This window comes from Diabrotica undecimpunctata, chromosome 8, assembly GCF_040954645.1.
Source record: "Diabrotica undecimpunctata isolate CICGRU chromosome 8, icDiaUnde3, whole genome shotgun sequence".
Classification (NCBI taxonomy): domain Eukaryota; kingdom Metazoa; phylum Arthropoda; class Insecta; order Coleoptera; family Chrysomelidae; genus Diabrotica; species Diabrotica undecimpunctata.
This window is the reverse complement of record NC_092810.1, coordinates 73,703,762-73,714,298: the sequence shown is the minus strand read 5'-3', so window position 1 is coordinate 73,714,298 and position 10,537 is coordinate 73,703,762. Positions and strand designations below refer to the sequence as shown.

At 32.3% G+C, this 10,537-nt stretch overlaps 1 long non-coding RNA gene across 1 annotated transcript in view; it reads right to left on the bottom strand.

The window, feature by feature from the left end:
* The window catches only part of LOC140447699 (uncharacterized), a 49,733-nt gene extending 39,402 nt beyond the window's left edge, over positions 1–10,331 (bottom strand). The window contains exon 1 of the long non-coding RNA XR_011951624.1: positions 10,201–10,331. This is a non-coding gene — a long non-coding RNA (uncharacterized lncRNA). The remainder of the gene's footprint in view (positions 1–10,200) is intronic.
* Positions 10,332–10,537: the final 206 nt, after the last annotated feature.

Below are 10,537 nucleotides of genomic sequence, written 5' to 3'. Positions count from 1 at the left end.
TTGAAACAAAATTTTATTTAAAGGTTTTTAAAAACAAGGTATTTATTACCATGGAACTAAACTACGAGTAACACAAAAGAACAAGTAGTCACAAAAGATGCTCAATATAATGACCATTAGCCTCTATGCATAAATTTTCCACTGCTTAGAAAACGCCGAATTCTTAAAAAAATTCCAAAATTGTTTCTAAATTCGTTGCAAGCATCTTGTATCCTTAGTCAGAGTTGTGCACGATTTTGTATCGGAACGTAATAAACAAATGCTTTTATATAACTACAACTGCTAAACTTGCCCGTAACAAATCAGGTTAAATATTTTGCAGGAAATAATCAGCAACATTTAAATGAGCAGGCAATTCCACCGGTCCAAGTAGCTAATCGGCAACTGCTCCTATCTACACGTTTATACTAAACATATGCTGATGCTTAAATTCTTGAACATCGTAGAGATGGTCACCAAAGTAAGAATAATAATGTGCATTATGTACATTAAAAATTTCATTTTTTGTAAATGTAGCTTCATCGCAAAACAAAATGTATTTGAAAAAAATCATCATTTTGATATTTCTGAATTTGTAACCATTATATGACGACTTCTTTACGAGCAGGAAAATCTCCTTGTAGCAGTATTTATAACTTTGTAAAATAAAAATTAATGTAAAATATAAATTTTCGTTGTGTAAAATATTTCCAGCGGAAAAAGAAAATTTGAAATTGTGGAATAAATAACTAATTACAAAAGTAATACTATTACTAGTTTCTGGACGCTCTGTATACGTCAAAAATTACAAATAAATTAAAAAAAAATAAAAATATATTAACTAGAACCGGAGATACATAAACTTATAGTATTTTGAAGTAGCTTCTCCATTTTTGTACACTTGAATTTTTAATTTTGCCCTCCACACGGTATGACTAGTTTTCATTTCAGTCCCATTTTTTAACACTCACAAATACTGCTGTTTACGTTTATTCTTTTTTAATAACTGTATAATGACACTTTTTATTCTTATCTTTAAAATAAGACTGATTGAATTTCCTAGCTATTGTAAATAAATTAGATGCAAATTAAAAAGTATTCCTACTTTTTAACTAATAGTCACAAAAGCACTTTTTTTAATTCATGTAAAATTGGTCTAATCGAGCTAGAACGTGTATGTTCGAATCGGACAACCTCTTTAATATTTTGTTGTCTAAATAGTAAAATAGTTGATATTAATTGATAAGAATCACAGTGGAGTAAAGTTATTGTGTTGTTCACCTGTCAGTAATATTTTGGTGAGTAAAATTTAATTTTACTTTCATTTAGTGGCATAAAAACATTCACAACACTTCATTTAGTAAACGACTTTTTGCTCCTCTTATCAATAATTAGTACGGTACATAAACCTATTATTGGAACAACTACCTGTCGAATAGGCAGCCAGAATTACGATGAGTAATTACTGGTTGCTAAACGTAATATTCACCAATGGAAGACAAAACTAAAAAGATTTCCAGGGTTGCTTTTGACTACGAGGGCACATCAAATAATAATATAATTTCACCGACTGAAAATAATCCCACAACGTCAAACATGTCACAGCAACCTACTTCAACAAACATCTCACAGCCTTCCGTTTCTTACACAGCTGCAGTTAAATCAGCGTCGAAATACTCATTTCCAAAGAAGGAGCAAGCCATAGTGATCCATTCAGAAGAAGACTTAAAGTTATATGACTACGTTAAATCCATAGGAGATATTATCGGACCAAGTAATATATGCTTCGCCTCAAGGATCTCAAACTGCAGAATATGTATTTATTTAACCAAAACAGATCTAGTTGAGCAGTTCATTTTCATAAATCCTACTATTACCATCGGAAACCATATCCTTTCACTCAGAAGATTAATCACTCCAGCAAAACGATTGATCCTGTCTAATCATATGTCCTTCAATACCCAATGAAATAATAGAGGCCTCCCTGAAAAACATAGGACTTCAGCTAGTCTCTCCAATATCATTCCTACGAGCTGGCATCCCACGGGATGAATACAATCATATCTTGTCCTTCCGCAGGCAAGTATATTTTGTGCCATCCCATGATAATTCTGAGATTTAAACATCCCTGATTATTACATTTGACAATAATGATCATAGAATATTTTTATCCAAAGATAAAATGACTTGTTTCTACTGTAAAAAAACCTGGTCACATAGCATCAAATTGCACCACATTTGAATCCAATCAATCACAAAATTCGAACACAACATCTGATATTTCCCAAGCTGCAAGTCCAAATACACTACCGGTAGTTCCACAAGACGACAATTCGGAAACACCTAATGACACGCGCAAAATTATTATAACTTCAAAAGGTGAAAAGAGACCAAAGTCAACTGACTCATCAGAAATAGAGCACCCAACTGATTCAGAGTTTATCGTACCAGAGCAAGCCACAAAAAAAGTGAATCAAGCCAAAAAAAAACTCAAAAGGGACTCTTTTATTCAAGATGACAACAGAATATCGCTTGAATCTAAGAATATAATTATAGAACACTATCAAAAAGACTCCTTTACGTTACCGGTTGATAACTTCATAGCTTTCTTAGAGAATTGCTACGGTAAAACCAGCCCACTGAGCAAAGAACTCCTGTTTACAAAAAATATAGAAGATCTTCTCTTAGACATTTCCAAGATTTACAAATCAATAACTGAGAGATCTCTCAAAAATCGACTAACTAGAATTAGTAAAAAAATTAAAACTGAACTAGGCTCTAATAATTCTGATGCAGAAAGCATAATCTCGGTATCCTCACAAGACAATTTCGAAAAAGACCATCTCTCTGAAGGGGCAACCACTTCAGAAACATAACATACTCATTTTTAATTTAATCCAGTGGAACTGCGACGGGTTTGACTCCCGTCTAGAACGTATTTAACAATTAATCATGGACACGAATGCTGACATTATTTGCCTACAAGAAACAAACTTCAAGCAAACGGACAAGAAATATCTCAATGGTTTTCAAGGACATCACTTTTTAAGAACAAATTACATCAGAGCTAGTGGAGGCACATCTATATAGACTTCTAAAGACTACTATTGTAAAGAAGTACACTTAACTACCACACTAGAAGCTATTGCTGTTACTCTGTGGTGTCCAAATAAAATTATTATCTGTAGCATTTATATATCACCTTCCCACAGCCTTACTGAATTTAAGCTAATAAACTTAATTAATCAACTTCCAGCGCCCTTTATTTTAGTAGGCGATTTTAATGCCCATAATTCACTTTGGGGCTCGGAAAAAACATTTGGTAGAGGAAAGGTCGTTGAAAATGTTTTAAACTCCTTTAACATCTGTATATTGAATACCGGATCCAAAACATACTTTAACATTTCTAGTGGCACTTTCTCCTTAATTCATCTTAGCTTATGTGACCCAAGCTTAACACCACTTCTTACTTGGACTACAATGGATTGCCTTTATGACAGTAATTACTTTCCTATCTTGATTTCTAATTCTATCAGCAAACCCAGAGCAAAAATTTCAAAATGGAAATTATCTCACGCTAACTGGAAGAACTTTTCAGACTTCACTGAAAACAAGATCAACCAGCTACAATTACCAGAAGATCCTAATATAGCACTAGACTCCCTAATGAGTTTAATCACCCTGGCTGCTCAAACGCACATTGGAACTTGCACAATATCGTCTTCTCGTAAAACTGTACCCTGGTGGAATATCCTGATTAAATTTATACAACTAAAAGCTATAGCGCGAAGAGTGATTAAACAAAGCAAAAAAGACTGTGGAATAAATACATATCTTTTATATCTATTGACGCCCCTTTCAGTCAAGTTTGGAAGAAAATTAAATAAATGCACGGGAAAACAACACACAAACATCAATTTCAGCGCTGAGTTATGATAATTCAATGGTAACTGAAGATGATCAAATTGCTAAAATTATGGCAACTCATTTTCATAATAAAAGCAAAAACGACAACTACACAAACACTCTGACTCAACATAAAGATCTTCCTTCTACTACTGATCTCCCAGATGACCTTCTCGCTTTAAACCCACCTTTTACTTTTCAAGAGCTTTCCTTTGCTATATCTACCTTAAAAAATTCTGTAGCAGGAATTGACAATATACCCTCCATATTCCTCAAAAATTTAGCCATCAAAGGACTTACAAAATTACTTTCATTTTATAATCTTCTTTGGATCAACGAAAAGTTTCTTAACCTGTGGAGACAATCCATCATTCTTCCAATAAAAAACCCGACAAACCTTCAATAGAGCCATCCTCTTATATACCGATTTCATTAACATGTTGCATGTACAAATTAATGGAAAAACTAATCATTAATAGACTTAACTGGTTTTCTGAAAAGCACAATATAATTAGCTCCGTTCAATCGGGATTCAGACCACATCGAAGTGCTATGAACAATTTAGTATTACTACAGAATCATATAACTGAGAATTTCAATAAGCAACATGATACAGTTGTGGCGGCCTTCGATATCAAAAACGCCTTCGATACTATTCCAAAGAATGTTATATTACAGAAACTTATCGATAATAATATTACAGGCAATATTTACACGTTCATAAACAACTTCTTAAATCACCGTAAATTTAAAGTTGCAATAAACGGAAATAAGGCAAATGTTCTTGAACAGCTCAATGGTGTACCTCAAGGCTCTGTTTTAAGTCCAATTCTGTTTAACTTAGCAATTAATGATATCCCAAAAGAAGTTCGCCAACCGGTAAAAGCTCTGCTGTACGCTGATGATCTACTTATTTACGGTAGTGGATCAAGCATATCCAGCACATCAAATCTTATTCAAAATGCTGTAAACAACGTATATTATTGGTCCACACAACACGGTATGAAACTTTCCAGCTCAAAATCTAGGTTACTAAGATTTACCAAAAAGCAAAGCGTTCAAAACCCGGAAATATATCTAAACAATGTTCCTTTACCTACAGTAAATAATCATAAAATCTTCGGCCTAATATTCGATCAGAAGTTAAACTGGAAAATACACTGGAAAAAAAACTAAAGGACAACTGTGCTGGTAAACTAAATATATTAAAAACATTTGCACATCATCAATGGCGAGCTGAAGAAAATATGTTATTGAGAATCTATACAGCTCTTATTCGCTCTAGATTAGATTATGGATGCATTCTCTACATGACCGCCGCCTGTAATACTTATTTTAAATCCCTAAATTCAATACAAACGACCTCCTTACGTATATGTCTAGGTGCATTTCGATCTAGCTCCGCAGAAAGCATGTGCGTTGAAGCTTTGTAACCTCCTCTTTTCATACGACGTCAGCTTTTACTCTCTTCCTTTTTCACTAGAGTTTCAGCCAACCCAAAAAACCTAGTACTTAAGCTCATTAATATCCCCCACGCTCCTGAAGATAGAGACAGATCTTTGCTAGTAGCTATAGACCTAAATATAACTACCCCCATCAGTACTTCCAATAATCCTCCATGGACCAATAAACTACCTGCTTTCAATTCCAGTCTAACTCGACATAAAAAATAAGACACTCCTAACCACCTTCTTAGACAACTATTTCAAGAAACACTAAATGCAAAACAGTACAATCTAGTTTTTTATACCGACGCATCCAAAGATGAAAAGAATACTGGCTGTGCTGTATGTACCGAAAACATAACCTTAGCTCTATATCGACTACCAACCACTTGTAGTATTCACACTGCAGAATTATATGGCATCCTTAGTCTAAAAAATCCAACACATCTGTCATCAAAACCACAGCAGAGGAACATCAATAACCATTCTTTGGACCCCATCTCATGTAGGGATCACTGGAATTGAGTCTGCAGATATCGCAGCAAGAAAAGAAAGTTGTTCTGACCCAAGCCTAGAAAAAATTCAACTTCATCAAGATCTAGCAGCAACCATAAAACAAAACACTCGTAAAACATGGAAAAATCATTGGAACGGACAAAACATAAAACTCTACATAATCAATTCCACTGTATACTCATTTAAGATACCTACAATGACTAGGAGGGACAAACTCATCATTCGAAGACTCCGAATAGGACACACTCGCTTTACAGCACCGCCTTACAGTAGAACACTTACTCGTTGAATGCAGTTATTATAGAATATTATAGACTAGCGCATAATATAACCGGTAACCTGAAACAGATACTTAGTTCACCTAATGTGTACAGTGCTCGAATTGACTTTTTAAAAGATTGCAGATTATATTATCGTATATGACAAATATTGCAACATTGTTTGTTAAAAAAAAAACAAAGTTTGTAACACTATATTAACTACGTATAACTATTTGTAACTTACTGTATGTATCTTATATAATGTAATAATCTTATATATACAATGTAATACTCCAGACGTTCTTGTACCTGTGTCAATGGCCATAGATGTCGAGACACGTTAATGTAAAAATGTCAAATGTTTTTTAAGTTAAAAACAACAGTAATTTGTCAAAATGATTTTTGGATATCAAAATTATTTTTCTCAAATTTTTTGATGCATATGAAAATTAAGGTTAAATTACGATTAATTAAAATGAACTATTAATTAAGATTAAAATTACCTTTTACACGGTACCCGTAGAATTATCACATATTTATTATTTTATGTCTTATATTATTACGTTTCTTCTTCTTGTAGACTGTATCCGTTTCGGATGTTGGCGACCATCAATCTGTATTTTGCAAACTGCGGCTCTGAAAAGATTTGTGGTTGTTGTGTTGAACCACGGACGTAGATTTTTCAGCCAGGAAATCCTTCGCCTTTCTAGTCCCCGTTTCCTTCTATTTTTCCTTGTAGAATTAATTGCAGCAACTCATATCTTTCGCTGTTGTTCATGATGTGACCGAGGTATTTGATATTGGCTGTTTTTATTGTGGTTAACAGCTCTTTGCCTTTTTGCATTCTTAATAAAACGTCCTGGTTGGTAACGTGTCGGTATATGATATCTTCAGGATTCGACGATAAAGCTACATTTCGAAAGCCTAATTTTCTTTGCAGGTAGCGTCTGTGAGAGTCCACGACGACTCAACGCCTTACAATAGCATAGGAAAGATACAACATCGCATATATATTACGTTTGGGATAAGAAATTTAAATAACTTTTAAAACTTATTGATATCAATCGAGCTGATATTCTTAGGGTTTGTTAAGCACTACAAGACTTTCATTTGAGATCAGTCACAAAAGTGACAATTGGTAATTTTGACAAAAGTTATAAATAATTAACGACTTTGCTTAATTTTTTTGGACTTTGGACCAACCAATTTAATTAAAAAAAAAAAAAATAGAATACGCCATTTTAAAGGCTCTTAGATTGGAAAAAATCGTAGTTTCTACACTAAATTATTAATAATTAAAAAACAACGCAGAAATTTCTGCAGAAATGTATAGGTTTCCTTATTATATTAATATATTGAGAAAAACTTTTGTCAAATACTTGGCTATTGCGAAATCCTAAAAACTTCTTATTTCACAGGATCACCTGGCATAATGCACGTATTACTACGTATTTCTTTATGATCTAAGGGACAACTCGTTAGATCTACAACTATTTATACTTATAATCAAAACCAACGAGCCTTTTATCTTAGTTATTACGAGAAACTTAAGAGCAACAAAAAAAATGTTAGTATTCCTGCGATAATAATTTGTCTCAAACGCACTTAAGGTATTCAAAACAAGTTGAATTATTGATATCATATTAAATATTACACATTATGATGTTGTGTAGTATAACAAAGAGCTATTAGTACATATTTTGATAAGAATATTGCAACTATGACCTTGTACGTTGCAATTATCATGTAAATATGTTGTACCTATTATTGCTGTTTGCTAAGGTACATGGATTTATTAAATAGTAAGTTCATGAATCATAACAAATAGATTAAACATTATTTAACGATACAAAACATGTATAGTTTTTTTTTTTAGAAAAGTGACTACAAAATTGTTTGAAAATGAGATCATAAAAAGAAGATCACAAACTAATAACACATAACGAAAACTGGAACCCGTTAAGGTAAGAAAGAAAAAGTTTACAAATGAAATAATAGGAGAATACAATAAGGCTATATTAATAAAATGTAAATTTTGCATCAATAAACTAAATTTTATTTAGATGCTGAATACAAATTTTAAATTCCTGGTTGAGTAAGACAGAGGATGAAAGAGCTGACTCTAGATCTTGGGGTACTCACTGGTGCTGATAGGTGGGTCTCACAAATACCAAGAATCGTCTTAAAGTTTAAAACAGCTCACACATAGTCAGTAAATCCTACCTCAGACTGAGAAGGAAGGAAACGCCCAAAAACTGGGGCAACTTGGCTAAGTGTAGAAGGCCCCTACAGAAATCTTCAATATCCACCAGGAGGTTGTGGCGATTTATCTGCTCCACATCACATGAAAAAAAAATTATTTAAAAAAATCCAAGAAAGGAAACGCCAGACAGTCCTACGGAAAACGACGAAAGAGATTTAAATTAGATATGAAAGTCCTTACATAAACAAAAAATATAGAGAAAGGGACAGATGAGTTTAAAGATTTTGTTTATTTCTATATGGAGTAGGAAAAGACAGAAGAAAAGCAGCAGGTGTAAGTATACTGATAAAGAAAAGACTGTCACGAAATATTAAGAACTGGGAACAAATAAATAAAGGGCTAGTAAAAGTTGAAATGAAGCTAGAAGGATGTGACTTTGTGGTAGTGGGCGCATATGCATATTCTGAAGATGAAAAGGATGAGCTAAAGGATAAATTTTATAACGAATTGACGGAAATGGTAGAGAGTATTGAAACTAAGATGGAAGAAATTCTACTAATTGACTTAAACACAAACCGCAAGAAAAGTAGATAAAAAAGTGCTCGGTCCATTTGAAGAAGAAAAAATTAATAAAAACGGTGAAAGACTATTAAGTTACTACGATCATATGAATTTAAAGGTAATGAATGACTACTATTAGCACAAGGATATTCATACATTCACGTAGACCCAACCAACGAGAAATTTAAAATCAATAATCGATTACTGTATATACAAGAAAAAATTTACAATAAAAGTTATTAAAGTTAGAACCCGACTAGGAGCATAGTATAGATCTGATCACCATTACCTTAAAGCGTCACTACTGTTTACATTTAAAGAAAGCCAACGACAAAATAAAAATCAAAATTCAATGATACCTACTGCAAGGCATTTCAACAAAAATATATAATCTGCACTGTTTGAAAATGAGTCTGTCAGTGACTATATCAAATAAAGTTAAATTTGAAATTACACATTGTTTGATATTCTCACCAATTAACACGTACAACGAAATCATGAAAGCTCTTGAGCAAGCTGCAATGGAACCTATTGAAGAAGTGGATAGTATAAAGATTAAAAACAAATGGTGGAAAAAAGAAATAGAAGATCTTGTGGGGAAGAAGAACAATAGGTATAATAAACGGCTAGCAACAAAAGACCTTTACGATCAGCAACAGTACAACAGTTTAAACAAAGAAATAATGTAAATAAAGCCAAACATAAGATGTGGAATGAAACACTAACGTAGAAAATTTTATGGGTACCGCAAGAAGTAAAAAAGTCTTTAAAACAATATTTAAAGATGGTAGAATAGATAGAAGAAAATGCAATAGGTTAATTCTAATATCCTTGGAATTATGGTTCGAATATTATGAACAAAGGCTGACAGAAGATCGAGCAGAATTCTAAGATATTGGCTAAGAAAAATATGTTATATGATGTATATAATATGATATATATATATATATATATATATATAAATATATATATATATATATATATATATATATATATATATATATATATATATATATATATATAAATATATATACATATAGCTAAATCAAAGAATACTACATAATTGTTTGGTTATTGGGTAAACATGATGGCCTTAATTTTAACTGGAAACGACAAACACACAAAAACAATAATTGCAGCAAATGAAAAACAATATAAAAAACAGAAAAAGAAATAAGAAAAATACAGAAAATAAAAAATATTATATATAAAACTTAACAAAATAGTATAAACTAAATAATAGTTAAAATATAGTTAAGAATGGCATAAACAAAGCAACGCCGAAAATATTCCTTAAAAATAAAAAAATATTGATATCTTTCCTACTTACCAGAATATGATTTTCGATAATATATACCAACAATTATACTTATTAGTCCCATAAACTCCAAGCCTTCAGCAAAAAAGAGGGCGTTTTCCTTGATATCCACTTTGGCGAACATTTTTAGGTGACCGTCAGTATTGGTGGTTAGAATAGCAATGGCCAAAGTTATGAGTCACAGGTACTGAGTAATTAATAATAAGTCCAATTGTTTTATCGATTTTGGGTGCCAGATTGTTAACTAAAGCAGTCCAATAATAGCTAATAATATGACGTACTAATAATTGGCCAAATAATGTGCAGGAAATCTATAAGTTGCCAGGTTAAGATTATTAAATATTTTAGA